A 15,639-nucleotide genomic window follows, 5' to 3' on the forward strand; every position below is an offset into this window, starting at 1 on the left:
CCTTGCTGGGTATGTGGACAATAGCTGCTTCTGTGTCAGTGTGTTGCTAGAGAACCAACAAAACTCAAACTATGGCACCCAAAGAGAAAAGAGACTGGGCTAAAGAAGCTTTGCCTTTATAGTAAGTGCTAACTTCCCTTTGGGAGCCCCGGGACTCAAAGACCCTTGGTCACCCCATCAGGTGAGTGAAGTAATAAGTATTTGCCATTTGAGATGCAGTTTTAAAGATGAGCTCTTTAGTGTGTGGCACCTGAAGTGTCATGAAAGGGGTGATGTTGGTGCTCCATCACCTCTCCCAAGTGAGAATCAGACGGTGTTTCCATTGAGGGAGAATGGAGCAGCGAGTGTGCACATGCACACACGCAAGCACACAAGAACGCACACATACACACTCCCCATGCTTATTTCTGGAGTTGAGAAAGAACCTGATAAGAACTGTCTCACTCTTCATCCCCTGGTGGATACAGACCTCTTCTCTGCACCTGAACCCTGACTCAACCTCTACTCCAGGCACCCCAAGTTCCTCAGTGAGCGAAAGCTACTATTGAAGGCTCTTGCATGGAATACAAACCTTTGCACCTTCAGCAAAAACAGAGCCAGTTCACAGGTGTCACTCACCACACTCAATTTACATTCTGTAGGAAAACAGATAATAAAAGCAGGCTGTGCCCTTTAGAAAAACAGAGGCGAGGGAAGTTCTGGGTGAGGCAGCATCGTCCATCAACTGATGCCAGGCTTCTCTTGTTGAGAGCACAGCATGTGTGGTGAACTCGCCAATAAAGCCACAGAGTCAAAGCATAGGCTGCACAGTCATTTTCTTGCTCATTACCTGCAGTTTCCTTCCTCACCCAGCTCTGATTACAGGAGCCAAGCACAGTGGTTCCCTCATTCCTATGAAAGCAGCCTAGCAACAAGAGTAACCCCAGCTGCAGATCAGCAACGTAAGAAGTGGACGGAGAGGTCACTGCTGGCCTGGGAGGAAATGGGTAGCTCATGATAAATGAATTGGTACTGCCTGCCGCTCTTACTTGCCGTCACTTTAATCAATAAGGGAAAAGGTGAATTGCTATTGATCCCTTCAACACCTCTCAACGATACTGTACAAATTACAGAAACGCATGGGAGGGGGAAAGAATGAAAGAGGAAGGACAGATGAAAGAAGCCTGGGTAGTGTGAGAATGCCCTATGTCCCTGGGGTTGGTATTCCCGTCACTGCGTGTTAGGCATGCTTGGGTGCATGTGTGAATGTGTCACAAGGAGCCTTTCCTCACACCTTGAAGGGCTGGCCATGGAGAGCAGTCTCAGGACCTCCCTCTGCACTTCAGGTGCTTGCTATGCCTCATCAGGGCACCAAGGCATGTGAAGCCATATGCCTTCTTTTGATGCAAGGCTAGAGGTCTGGATGTCCGATCCCAAGGGCTCATGATTTTTTTGAAGTTGCCATACTTTCATAGTGGTTGGCTGGACTATCCCATAATTCTGGATGGGAAAGCAAAAATCTAAAGCTTCAAGAGTAATCTCTTGCGTTGACGTACTGACCCCTCCTCTGAGTCAACTGCCACAAAAAGTCAGACAGGCAGCAGATAAGGTGGAACTATCCTGCATCATTCTTGATAATAACAAAGGCTATGCCTATCTGGGCTCAAACCTATCTTTGAAGCACTCTAGTCTGAAGGACATGCCATGAAGATCAGAGGCCGAGACAAAAACGTGACAGGTCTGATCTGAGTCCTAGGACAGAGACCATGTACAGACTAAATTTTCATTTTCAAAATCTATGTTTATGTGAATCTCTAGTCTTACCTAGAGAACCGGGAAATAGGATACACTATTATGACAGACTAGAGGCCAGGTGCATGAAATTCGTGCATGGAGGGTGTGTGTCCCTCAGCCCAGCCTGTACCCTCTCCAATCTGGGATCCCTCTCACAATCCAGGACTGTTGGCTCCCAACTGCTCGCCTGTCTGCCTTCCTGATTGCCCCTAACCACTTCTGCCTACCAGCCTGATTGCCCCCTAACCACTCCCCTGCCAGCCTGATTGATGCCTAACTGCTCCCCTGCCAGCCTGTTTGCCCCTAACTGCCCTTCCCAGCAGGCCCAGTCGCCCTCAACTTCCCACCTCTGCTGGCCTGGTCACCCCTAACTGCCCTCCCCTGCAGGCTTGATCACCCCCAACTGCCCTCCCTTGCAGGCCTGGTCCCTCCCAACTGCCCTCCCCTGCTGGCCTGATCACCCACAACTGCCCTACCTTGCAAACCTGGTCCCTCCCAACTGCCCTCCCCTGCTGGCCATCTTGTGGCAGCCATCTTGTGTGTTGGAGTGACAGTCAATTTGCATATTATTCTTTTATTAGGTAGGAGGATTAGATAGGATAGAGGCCTGGTGCACGGGTGGGGGCTGGCTGGTTTGCCCTGAAGGGTGTCCTGGATCAGGGTGGGGGTTCCCTTGGGGCGTGGGGCAGCCTGAGCCAGGGGCCTGTGGTGGTTTGCAGGCTGGCCATGCCCCCTGGCGACCCAAGCGGAGGCCCTGGTATCTGGGGTTTATTTATCTTCTATAATTGAAACGTTGTAGCCTTGAGTGGAGCCAAGCCTCCTGCTCACTCCGTGGCCGCAGCCATTTTTATTGGGATTTATTTATCTTCTATAATTGAAACTTTGTAGCCTTAACCCTTTGTACTCGGATGTCGAGTGTGACTCAACACGGTTAGCAGTAGAATAAAGGAATTGAAAAAAGCAAGCGAGTGCAAAGGGTTAAGCAGAGGCCAAGGCAGGCCAGGGCTGCCGAAACTTGGCTTCCTCCATCGCTGGGGGCAACTCAAGCCTCCTGCTCTCTCCAGCTCCATGGCTGTCGCCATTTTTGTTGGGATTTATTTATCTTCTATAATTGCAACTTTGTAGCCTTAAGCGGAGGCCAAGGCAGGCCAGGGCAGGCGGAAGGCTTGGCTTCCTCCATTGCCGGGGAAACCCAAGCCTCCTGCTCTCTCCATGGCTGCAGCCATCTTGGATGGGTTAATTTGCATGCTCGCTCCTGATTGACTGGTGGGCATGGCATAGGTATGGTCAATTTGCATATTACTCTTTTATTAGATAGGATGGGCATAACAACCCACAACAAGAAGACACATATTTAGTGTCTGATTCTCAGGGTTTAGTCCAACCTATTGGCTATAAGGAAGACTGAGAGAACCCCTCAGCACTCTGTTTAGGGTACACTGCTTCTCAGAACCAACATCATGTCAAGAAACAGATTTTTGGCAGAAAAGGGGAAAATCGACCAAAGTTTAGCACAATGAGGTAAAGTGGTCACAGCGCAGTTTCCAGGACCGGCAGTTCTCTTGTTTCGTTAACTGGGTCTAATATTCAGATGCAGATGAGAAAATAAACTGGCCAGATCCCTCTCCAGGTCACACAGTGCCTTCAGCCTGTGTATGGTATTCGTCATCTGGAGCCTGGCAACCCTTTTCTATGTAAGTAGGAATAACTGGAGGGATCCTCAGGAACCACCACCACCACACCTTAGGAATCACCTTTCAGTATTCTCCAGGCAGAACAGGGCCCAATGCTCCCATTTTACAGATGGTGAAACCAAGGCAAGCAGTCAGTCACATATTAAAATGAAACAGAATCCAATCTTAAAAGCCCACGTTTTTAAGGATGCTCTTGGCACTCTTGCTTCATGATTCTCCAGAGACAATGACTCAGGGTGTCGTTGTGTAATTCTGAAATCAGTGACAACACAGTTCCCCAGTCTCCCCATCCTCCTGCCACAAATATACCTGAAGGGCCAAAACACAGAGCAAATAAAATGCAAGTTACAAAGCTGCTGATGTGTTTCGAGTGGAAGTGCTGAGATTAGAAGGAGGAAGTGGTTAAGTACACCCTGGGCATTTGGAAATGGCCACGTCGGCAGCCCTGTAAGCTCATGAAGGATGAGCTCTGGCTGTCTCTTCCAGGCAGAGAGGTTGGCCCTACCCTCCAGAAGTGGGGAGTATGGCTGTGAGGGGGGGCAAAGAGATAAGAAACAACTACTTAGCAAACAGCAGCACCCTCCTACAAGGAATCTTCCAATTCCGAAAGTGACCCTATTCTAAAATTACCAAGTGGCAAGCGTCCAGGCCAAAAATCCATATCCAATCAGTGGTAATGGACTATTTGTTGCATTTCCTCATATAAGGTTGCAGCAATGCTATAAAAATCCTGGGTCAGTAGTTTTAGATTTATTTAACTGGAGAGTAACAACACCCCCGCACTACAAGCACTGTAAAGAATTCCGAAGCAAAGTGGCATCTGCAGGTTCTGGTAGAGGTGCAGGGACCTATTGGCCTTATTTGCATGATCTCCCACCTCTAGCTGGACATTCAATGCCAAGATCCTTTTCTGGTAACTGTTAAATAGAACCCCACTGCATCAAGAGAAGGGGAAGGGAGAAGGGGGAGGCATTATGTTAGCCTGGAAAGAAAAAATGAAGCAGTTTCCAATTCAACTCTCCTGGCTCAATGGACAGCTTTTGTTCTTGCTGCAGTTACTGTCCCAAAGGATTTGTCTTGGGGTCCTTTTCTTGTCCCTTTCAATCCTGCTTAACACCTAGACATTTCTTTAGAGCGCCTGCCTGATACTCCACTACCCTCCAAATCTCCAGTTTAATACAGGTAACAGATAAACCCATGGCAATCGTAGACTGCTGTGGTCATGATAAGGTGGTTTGGGGACAGAAAGAGCACTGCTATTCCAATAGAGGATAGAAAGCCAGGATCTAGGTAAGTCATCCCTATAACTCTCATGTTCAAGTCGCAGTACCAGTGGGACGTGAACAAGGTTAGAAGTTCTGTGAAAACGCGGAAAGCACGGAGAGCCCTTGGTATTGGCAGATCACCTCCAAACACTCCCATGGCAGCTGAAGTGCACAACAAAGATACTCAAGCCATTACATCTTAGATGTCTATGAGGTATCCACAGAGTCCTGGCTTCCCCGGCTTGACAATGGTTGGCCTTATCTGTCCACAGTCAAGTGTAGAAGAGGCTCTGTGCATGGCTTAGTACTCTTTGGCATTGCTTCCAGACCTTTGCTTTTCCACTTCACATTACACTGCCTAGGAAGAAGTGGTTCTAACGTGTAGGACCTTGCAGAAGAAGAGGCAAAGAGACCCTGACTTTTATCTTACTTCATGGAAAAGTTTGGCAGACCCTTGATGGTACTTAAACACTCCTTTGAGAACTTAGTCCAAGGATGGCAAATAGGTTATCAGTGCAAGTCCCGAATCCATTCAACTGTTAGTAGTTTCTAGGAGCCCTGTTTTGAGAAGTTCTGAGTCCCAAGCCAATGCAGTGCTGTAACTGATTGGAAATGTCATAGATACAAGACTGGACGGGGGTAGCATATATGTATTTTCCATCCCTGGCTTTGAGGTGTGTCAAGCACTGGAGAGGACTCACTATTGTTCTTTGTTGATTCTAATATGAATGCTACTCCCAACACACATGCCTATGCCCAACCTACCTCCCTACTCTGGGGATAGTGGTTTGTCCACACTGAAGTTCTAATTCTAGGTTTTAGGTAAACCCTAAAAGAACTTTCATTCATAATAAAGATGGTAATGCAAGCTGTTGTTCAGTGAGTGTTTACTGTATAGTAGAGCTCTAGGGCTGGGCACTTTACACAATTACATTATTTCCACAGTATTGCTATGAAAAAGGTACCCTTGTTACAGGTGAGACAATTAGGTTTAGCAGAACTGCTGCACTGCACAACCCCAGGAGCACCATTCATACTGAATTCTATAAAGCCCGAGATTGGCCTGGTTTTAGAGAGGCTAGGAATCATGTCCAAGAGCACACAGTAAACGGTGAGGCTAGAATGAGAACCCAGGTCTGACTGCACATATTACTAAAAGAGTTTTTGTTAAGCGACCAAGAAGGGAAAGATGCTTTCAAATGTTCTGAAGATGGATCTAAGAATGAGCTTGTCCTTCTTGAATACGTGACACATGTTGTTCAGACCAGGTTAGGGTATCTCTGCTATTAATTCTAAAGCTTGCTTATAATCTTATTTCATGCACTATAGCATTTCATAACAGATCAATGGTCACTTTCATTTTCAAAATCCATTTAAGTTCGGCTGGCCAGAAACTGTCACAGGTGAAGTGGCAAATGGGAAGTTCATCAATAAAGCCTGGTTTGGCACACAGAGGATCTCATCCAGTCCTTGGCAACAGACACAAGGAGTAGCCATGATAATGACAAGAAGAGGGCAGGGTAAGGCTGGCTCATCAACCAGAACAGTCACTCCTGTGTCCTTGAGGGAGTCACATGTGGAACACCAGAATGTTAGTATTACCTGGAGAGCAAATGCAATCTACAATCTGCTTACTCTTTGCTGGCAGCGCAGGCAGCCCTGCTACTGTATATTAAGGGCTGTGTTCTAAAAAGGTATCAGTTGAATTATATAATTCCAGGGGGAAATTATTAACAAAGGCAGTGGCAATGTCTGGGAATGGTCAGGACAAACAGAACAGGGAGGCATGAGGCACTAAGACCCCCAAACATGCCAGCATGAAAGCTCACATGCAAGTCTACATGGGTTTCATGGTCCTATGGGAAGTTCTGCAAACAGAGAGTGGGCAAATATGTATGAGGTCATCTTTTGTGTGACCTGCTAATCAGAAGCTATTAATGAAACACAGAACTATTTACCAAATTAGGCTTCCAGAAGGAAGTAGAAAGACTTCACAGTAAGGGATTTCACCTGAGAAACAAAAATACGGAGCTGCTCCAAATTTTTTATTATATTAAGAATATTAGCTTTCTTGTTTTTTAAGCACACACTGACCAAAGTTCAAGAAATGGTGAGTATTCAGGATGAGAGAAGAGGTAAGAGACATGATGAATTGTTGCAAGGGGCATCTAATACATCTAATTAAAATAAATGGCACCCAGCTCTCCTAGCACAATCCTCACCTCTAAGGAGCCCAGCAGTATCTTACTTCTGACAGCATTTCTCCATTTGTTCTGGGTCACAGGCTCTACATAGCTCTACAGAAGGTAGACCAGAAGGCTAAATGTGCCTGGCAATAGCTGTCTTCCACAGGATGGCTCATAAAGAACATCATTTTAATCTCCAGGTGTGGAATCTGATGAACAAAATAGAACCAGAGGCATGGATGTAAGGAACAACAGACTGACAGATGTCAAAGGGGAGGCGGGTGAGCAGGACTGGATGAAAGAAGGTGAAGAGATTATCCAAAGAACATACATACATAGCCCATGGACATAGACAACAGTGTGGTGAAGGCCAGAGGGAGGAAGGGTTGGGACTGGGTGGAGGTGGGCAAAAGGGGGAACATCTGTGATAGTGTCAACAATAAAAATAAAACAAATACAGCCCCCCCCCCTAAAAAAAAAGTATGGCCAATTTACAAATGTTTTTCTTGACCACTATAGGGACCATGCCTTTCGTACTTTCAACCAATTGGTTCAAGTACTTCACATTTCTTTCTAACAGTTGCAATTCCTTCATGGCTGGAAAATAGAGTGCTTGGGTTATTATTACCTTAAAAATACAACAACATCATTTTATGACAGGTGGACAGAATCGAATACAATAGGTGGCAGGGTTCTGCTTAGCAAGGCTCTATTTGAAGGATTTTCATGACCTTGTGAAATCTTGTTCACTGATAATCTTGAAGTGAACCAGTAAATGCATTTTCCAATAGCTGCCCACTATACTTATTTTCAGGCCTCAATTTTTCTTGTTCAGGCCTCAAATTTGATGAGGTTCAAAGTAAGTACTGTGGACCATTCCAGTAGAAAGATGCAAGGGAAAGTCATGTTTGGGACATGGATGTGGGTGAGAACTAAAGACGGAGCAGAAAAATCAGTGCCAGGGCCTCCTTGGCATTGCTGAGGCTTCTACTTGTGGAGGAAATGGAATTTGTCAGGTCTATGGACTATCCCTTGTATTTCCTTTCACTGGTAGGAACAGTAAGAAAAACAAATTGATTGGCACAGAAAACACGTCTCTCAAGAAAGATTTTACAATAGTAGTGACCAACTCCCCAGGGAAAGGAAGAATCCCTCTCCTGAAAAGCATTTTCTTCCCTGGGATAGAATTACATCCTTGAGGCCTTCCTACATGTCAAAAGGGAGCCAAATATCTTGAAGGCCTAAACCTTATTCCACCTTATTCTGCCCCAACCCCAAAGCCAGCGGGATGTGAACACTAGCCTCTGGAGGGCAGTGAAGACTATCCAACTTATTACATTCAGCCCGTACCGACATAATTACAGGTAATAGGATCATGGCCAAGCCAATGAAAAATTAGGCCCAGCAGCTATTTCAGAAGAATGGATGCAATTCTATGCTTGACTGGCTATGAAAGTTCCAAGCAGAAGAACAGGAAAATAGACACCAGCCTAGCTGAGCCAGCAGCTTTGCAGAGCAGAATCCCACTGGAGCCAGCACACTGTTGGCACCCACCAGCACCCACCAAGCAAATGCTGCTGAGCTTGCTTGGGGAAGCTACCGGTGACTGGCTGAGTTGAAAAGCTGATGTGGGGGGAGAGGGGCGCGTGGGGGCGGGAAAAAGCAATGGGACAGTATCACCCATTCTTCATTTTAACGTCACCACTTCTCATTGTGATGCCATTTGCATTTAGAGGCTGGAATGGGATTAGAAGGCCTTCCCTCTTCTAGGGCTTTCAGAGATACTTGGCAAGGGCCAGGAGCCCAGAAATGAAGGGGCTGTAAGTGAGCAGATAACAGCCTGCTATTCTCATGATGCTTGTTGAACAGGAATTTGTTGACTTGGGAACTTCAAAATAAGCCTTTCACCTCGTTAATGGTTTGATCCACAAAAGCAGAGGATAGGAAACATATCAGGAGGGAAAGAAAGGAGTAGCTTAAATCAGGAGAGTGATGAAGGGACACCAATGCTTTCTTTTCAAAGTATTTTCAAAACACTCACATATTATTGCACTATCTCTAAGCATTCTGGTTGGACAGATAGGGAGACCCAGGAAGGTCAGCATCCCATTGGAAGTGCAGTCAGGTCTTGGTAATGGACTTTTTCAGTGAGAAGTTGTTGAGTTGCAGCCTCAATACTCATACTCCAAAGTCTTCCTCTTACAAATGCTGAGTTTAGAGTTTCCCCAAAGAACTATAAAGAACAACAAAAGAATAGGCCTTCTTCCCAATCTCTAGAATTGGGCCACAGGGAATCAGTTGATAGAACCAATATGTATCTATTGAGTACTTCTTATATACTAGGCAAAAATACAAAGAACACAAGACAAAAGCAAGTTCCTGTCCTTGAGTTGCTTACAATCTAGTGGAGAGGCCAACACAGATCCTTCAACATCGTTGGTCAGGACATGACAGATGTGTGCATGGGGTGCTCTGGGGACTGAAGGAAGGGCATCTTACCCAGACTGGCAGATCAAGAGAAGGCTTTCTTGAAAAGGAAGATTATCTTAGAGGACAGGTAGGAATAAAAAGGCAAAGAAGGGGGATGGCTGATATACTGGCTGGAGAGCTTAAGTTGACTTAAGGGATGGGAGAGATAAAATGGCATGATATATATGGGGAACTGTGAGTATAAGGCCAGTTCTGATGACAAATTATGAAACGAGTAGTGGGGAAGACATGAAGTTGGAGAGGTAATCAGGGATATGTGTAAACTAAGGAAATTAGACTTTACCCCCAGAGGCAGTGGGAAGTTATATATTTATAACAAGGTACTTACTTAGCCAGATTTGTCTTCTAAAAACATGAGAAATAGGATTATAGATGTACATAGTCCTATTTCATATGACCACATACACGATCAAACTGAAATGAAGCCAAATAGGTTACAGAGGCCTCATTACATGAAAAATACCAGGTGTACCAGTTAATAATGCGGATTTTATAATCAAAGAAAACATGATAATTTCAAGAGAAACATCAAAAGTGCTTTATTCAAAGTAATGTCCATCGCTAGCTACACATTTCCCCCATCTTTCAGGTAATTTGTGGATACCATCCCAATAGAACTTTTCTTGTTTTGAGGCAAACCATTCAGAGACCTAATTTTCCTCTTCTTCGTACGCTTTGAAGTGCTGCTCAGAAAGTGCGTGTGCCATCGATCAGAACAAGTGGTAATCTGAAGGAGCAAGGTCTGGTGAATACAGCGGGTGGGTTAATACTTCCCAGGCAAGATCTTCTAACGTGTCTTTAACTGGTTGTGAAGTGTGTGACGGTGTGTTATCATAAGCAAAATTACTTTGCCGTGTCTTCTGGCCCATTCTGGTCGTTTCACGATCAAAGTGTGGTTCAAATTGATTATTTGTTGTCAGTATCGATCAGTATTAACGGTTTCACCTGGTTTTAGAAGCTCATAATACACCACACCTTCCTGATCCCACCAAACGCAGAGCATTGTCTTCTTTCCAAAGCGATTTGACCTGGATCAACCCATGATTTTGTGCATTTGGGATTCTCAAAATAAATCTACTTTTCATCGCCAGTCACAATTCGATGCAAAAAAGACTTTCTTTCGTGCCGTTGAAGCAACATTTTACTGATGACTTTTCGGTTTTCCATTTGTCTTTCGTCCAGTTGATGTGGCACCCATTTCCTTCCTTTAAAATCTTTCCCATTGCTTATAAACAATCGGAAATGGTTTGCTGAGCAACATTTAATCTTTCTGCAAGTTGTTTTTGAGTTTGACATGCATCTTCATCCAATAATGCTTGTAATTGTTGGTCTTCAAACTTTTTCGGTTGACCTGGACGTTCTTTGTCTTTCACATCGAAATCATCACTTTTAAAGCACTTAAACCAGCGTTCACAAGTATCTTGAGATGGAGCATGTTCACTATAAGCTTCCCGAAGTATACAATAACTTTCAACAGCACTTTTCTTCAAAATAATGAATTAAAACTTCCCACAAAAGCTCTTTTTTTGGTATGAAATTTGACATTTTTAAGCATAAAAATATCTATGATGTTAACACCTTCACAAAATTTGACATATGAAGTTTTGAAGCTTGCTGTCAATACAACAAAATAGCATACATATCAAATCGCATATATATCAATATATGTGTAACTCCATCTATTGAAAAAAATCCGCATTATTAACCGGTACACCTGGTAAGGCCCACAAAGGTCAAACAACAGATGCAGCAGGATTGAAGCAGTCAGAAGATATAAGGGCTGTGATAAGAACAGAGTAAGTATTTCGAGGAGGCATGTCCATAGCAAATTCCTTAGGTCAGCGATTTTCAACCGGTATGCCGCAGAATTTTTGAAAATGCAATACCTGACTATTTAGTCAGGGGCACTGACATTTTTTCCTTAAATCAAGCATGTCAAACTCCGTCATGTGGCCCACAATGAATATTTTTGTGGCCCAGCCAGTATAATGGTGTGAGCAGTTATTTACAATTATGAAAGGAAGTAAGTCTCCTGTCAGATCCAGAATTACTGACATTCACCTTGGGCCAGTTTTGAAAGTAATCACTGCGAACAAGATTTCCCCTGAAATAGGAAAGATAGTAGCAGAGAAGAGATGCCAAGTGTCAGGAAGAAAACATTAATTTTATCATTGGGGTTGTTCTTTTTTTTTTATACTATACTTTCAAAATAAACCTACGTTTCTCTGAAAATGGAAGTTTTTGTTTTTTGTTTTTTTTGCGGCCCACATAAACTTAAGCCTTGTTTATTTGGCCTGTGTTAGCCTGAGTTTGACATGCTCGCCTTAAGTTGTCAAAAAAAATGACAAGAGCCAACACAACAATAGCTATCCAGTGTGAGTGAATCAAAATTATTCCTTGTTGTCAGGTGGTAAAAAATCTATTTTTTCATGTGCCACAGAATTTTAGTAACTAATTTATATGTGCCATGAGATGAAAAAGATTGAAAATCGCTGCTCTAAAGGAAAAGAGGTGAGTGCGCCTGACTAGAGTCTGGTATTCCATGTTTTAAGAATTCTTGCGGCACACCAGCTGAAAATCGCTGCTTTAGATCCCTGTGCAGTCTTGTGAGCATCCACAATCAGACCCAGTGGTTCCTTACTGGAGGTGAACTCTCAGTCAGTGCTGGACCTTCAGGGAAGCCCTTTACAAAATTAACTAGTTCCAGATATTTGAAGGTTGAGAAATGATAAAATTTGGCTAAAAGAATGATCACCTTCTAATGCAAAGTTGGCAAACTGGGGGGAAAAGGATCTAATTTGAAATGTAGCTATTTGGGTTTTGGTATTTGTCCTATAACAAGCTCTGTGAATAAAGGCAGGCCACCATGCATCTCAGTTTCCTGAACTATAAAATTGCGCTATTTTTCTTATAGGTTTGCTGTGAGAGCAAAATGAAATATTGTATATAAAAGCACGTTTATGCTAGAAAAAGCTATATACAATGAAAGTTTGATCACTATTAAGACAAAGGTCTATACCTGAGCCCCCTTCAAAGAATACAGCCAAAATGGAAAAACATAAAAGACCACTGGTGGGTGATGAACTGGCGAAAGAGTGTGGGGAGGTGAGAAGAGCCTTAGCCCACACAGCCTTCCACACCTTCTGGGACAAGAGCTGATGGAGAGCTGGCCTTACTGTATCCCCTCTTCCCAGGCAATGGTGGAGATAACTTAGAACAGGATATCTTTGTGCAAATAAGTGGAACATTGTGGGACAGCTGGCTTACTTTTCCATCGGGCTACTCTGCATGCCTCAGTGAGCGTTACCGAGGGGCATGGCACTCAGGGAGAGCTGGAGTTCAGTGTGTCATGGGCCTCACCTGTACCAGGTGTCCCTCACCCTCAGATTTCCCTGTGGCTTGAACTATCCCCATCACTTTGACCCAGAGATACAAGTCTGCCATTGATCCTCCTCCCGTGGTCTCCTGGACAAAGAAGGGCCTACAGACAGGAAGGGTGAGAGAGCATATACAATAGGCCTGTGGGGAGATGTGGAGAAAGACAGAGGGCACGGTGGGGGTGGGGGGAGAACCGATTTAGAGAAAAGGCAAACTGCTTACGGAGTTATCTTTTTCAGACAAGAGCAGGACACTTGGTGCTAAAACAAAGGACATAGAAACACTTTTATTCTAAGTTTTCTTTCCCAGACAAATGCCCTTCCATTAATACATACCAATATTCGCTGCTGAGTCCATATTCCCAGAAACATAAGTACATGTTTTTCAAACAGCAACAGCTGCTTGTAATGCTTTCATGTACCTTTGTTTGTAAAAAAGCAGGGGGAGTGGGAGAGAGGGAATCCAGGACAGGGCCCTGGCTACTGCAGCCCGCGGAATGAGCTCCCCAGGGGGACATCCTCCCTTTTATGCCAGCAGGAAGAAGGGAAATAGGTCAGGGCAGCAGCCAGCTTGCAGCTCAGGCTGGCCAGCATGAGGACGTCATTTTCCAGGCAGCAGCAAAAGGCAATTTCTCAGATCTCAGAGAGGACAAAGGGGTCATTGAGAAAGGCCTCGGAAATGATCACCAAGCCTCTGTATCCTGCCCCCTGTCCTACAGCCTGGAAATGTGAAGAAGGTTAAACTATGGTATTGATCTCTTTACCACCACCTTGCAGCCCTTCTCTAAAAGCGCAGGTTTCCTAACAGTGACCCCAGTGCTGAACAGGCAGCAGCTGGTCAGTGAGTGCATACTGGTTAGCTGGCCTTCTGGCAAGGTGTGAAGAGATCCCAAATGACTATTTTACTCAAAAGAAGGGCTCCAAAGCAGGGGTGGGGAACCTCTTTTCCTGCCAAGGGCCATTTGGATATTTATAACATTGAGGGCCATACAAAATTATCAACTTAAAAACTAGCCTGCTGTATTTGGCCAAACATTTAATTAACTCACCCGTAATGCCTTGGCAGGGCCAGACACTCCCAGAGGATGGCTTGGGCCTGCTAGATCAATGTTTTAGACAGGAATGCCAAAGCAGGAAAGAATCCCTCACTCAGGACCACATGATAACTGGAGTGTGAAAACCTAGCAGTCCGCACTTTTACACCAGTTATCTACCCATTAGCTAATGCTATCTCTCACCAGGATTTCGGGGGAGATGCTAGACATGGGCACAGTCCCACATCTGAGAAATGACACCAGATCTTCCTACCCTTGGCAGTGTGGAGGGACTTGCCTGTGAGAGGCATCTGTATTGGGGGGGAGGGAGCAAAGAGGGTGTCACCAAGCACATGCCATTAAAAGGGTAACAGCACTCAGCTCTCAGTCAGCTACAGCAACAGCCAGTGATCTCACGCCTTTTGCTCCTCAAGGGCAAGGGACACGGGGGCAAACTCATATAACCAGCCATTTAATCCAACTCTACAGCAGGGGTCAGCAAACTTTTTTGATAAAGGGACACAGAGTAAGTATTTTAGGCTGTGTGGGCCATACAGCCTGTGGTAACCACTCAACTCTGATGTTACAGCACTAAAGCAGCCACAGAAAGAACACAGAACAATTAGTGTGCCAGTGTTTTCATAAAACTTTATTTATAAAGAGGGCAGTGGGCTGGATTTGCCCACCCCTGCTCTACACCAACTCAGTCAGCCTGGAATGAACTGTTGAGCTTATTCGATTTCCTTTAATAAGTGAAATCCTTTGAGAGTTCCTTGGCTGCTTTGGCCTTCAAGGTCATAAGGGAATCAGGTAAAAGGTCACAGGTGTCTAACCTTGGGGCAAGAACACTAGAAGACCTACACCACTGACCTGGAACAGTAATCACAGACACCCAACTCAGCAAAGGGAACAAAAGCCAATGGCTGAGAAGAACCGTGCAAAAAAAAAAAAAAAAAAAAAAGGAAATGCAATGAGAGGTGGCAGGAGGCACTCAGAAATGGAGCCGAGTGATGGCTAGAAATGTCCATAGCTCCATGCTGACTGACTGGTGTCATTATAAACACATTTAAGGAAAGTAGGGCTATCTGGTCTCAAGGTAATGCGGGTGGGGAGAATATCTGGAATATAAAGAAGAGACTTTTTTGAGACTCCACAGGCTCCTCATGAGGAATGGATGAAAAGATTACAATTCTTTTTTCACTCAAAATAGAGAAAGACAGGCAGCAATTTCTGGGCTGGCTACCCATAGCCAAGACAATATACTTTATTCATAAACAGGGGGTCACTTTTCAGGACCAGGCACCCTGCCCCCAGCTTTCTGTCCCCTCCCTGGCAGAGGGCTGACCTAGGGGCAGTGTCCATTACAGTCCTGCTCCCACTGCATACCCTTCTCCAGTCAGTTTACCCCATTTTTCGGAGTCCAACGATGGCCAAGCCTCTGTAGGACCCGCACAGGGGGCCCAGGAGGTACTGTGAAATCAAGGTATCTGTGTGCTCTCCTTTCCTATATGATAATGAAGATTTATAGTAACTGGGAAAAGCATGTGGGGGTAGAGAAATTCTGGCCAAAATATGATAAAATATCAGAGGGAGGGGTAGGGCAGGGTCAAGGACAATCACATCTTCATAATACCCAATTATATACTGAACTGAATCTGATTATCAAGGGAATAGGAGGAAGGTACAAAATATCAGTTTAGCCCTGGCCAGTGCTGCTAAGTGGTTAGAGTGTGAGCCTGCACGATGAGGGATCACGGGTTCGATTCCTGGTCAAATGTATATACCTGGAATGCAGGTTCAATCCCGGCCCCAGTAGGGGT

At 44.8% G+C, this 15,639-nt stretch overlaps 1 protein-coding gene across 1 annotated transcript in view; it reads right to left on the bottom strand.

Annotated features, from left to right (window-relative positions):
• Positions 1-15,639, bottom strand: part of SND1 (staphylococcal nuclease and tudor domain containing 1) — a 459,312-nt gene that overhangs the window by 85,533 nt on the left and 358,140 nt on the right. The gene's annotated exons all lie outside the window — the stretch shown is intronic.

This window comes from Cnephaeus nilssonii (assembly GCF_951640355.1).
Source record: "Cnephaeus nilssonii genome assembly, chromosome: 12".
Taxonomy (NCBI): Eukaryota; Metazoa; Chordata; class Mammalia; order Chiroptera; family Vespertilionidae; genus Cnephaeus; species Cnephaeus nilssonii.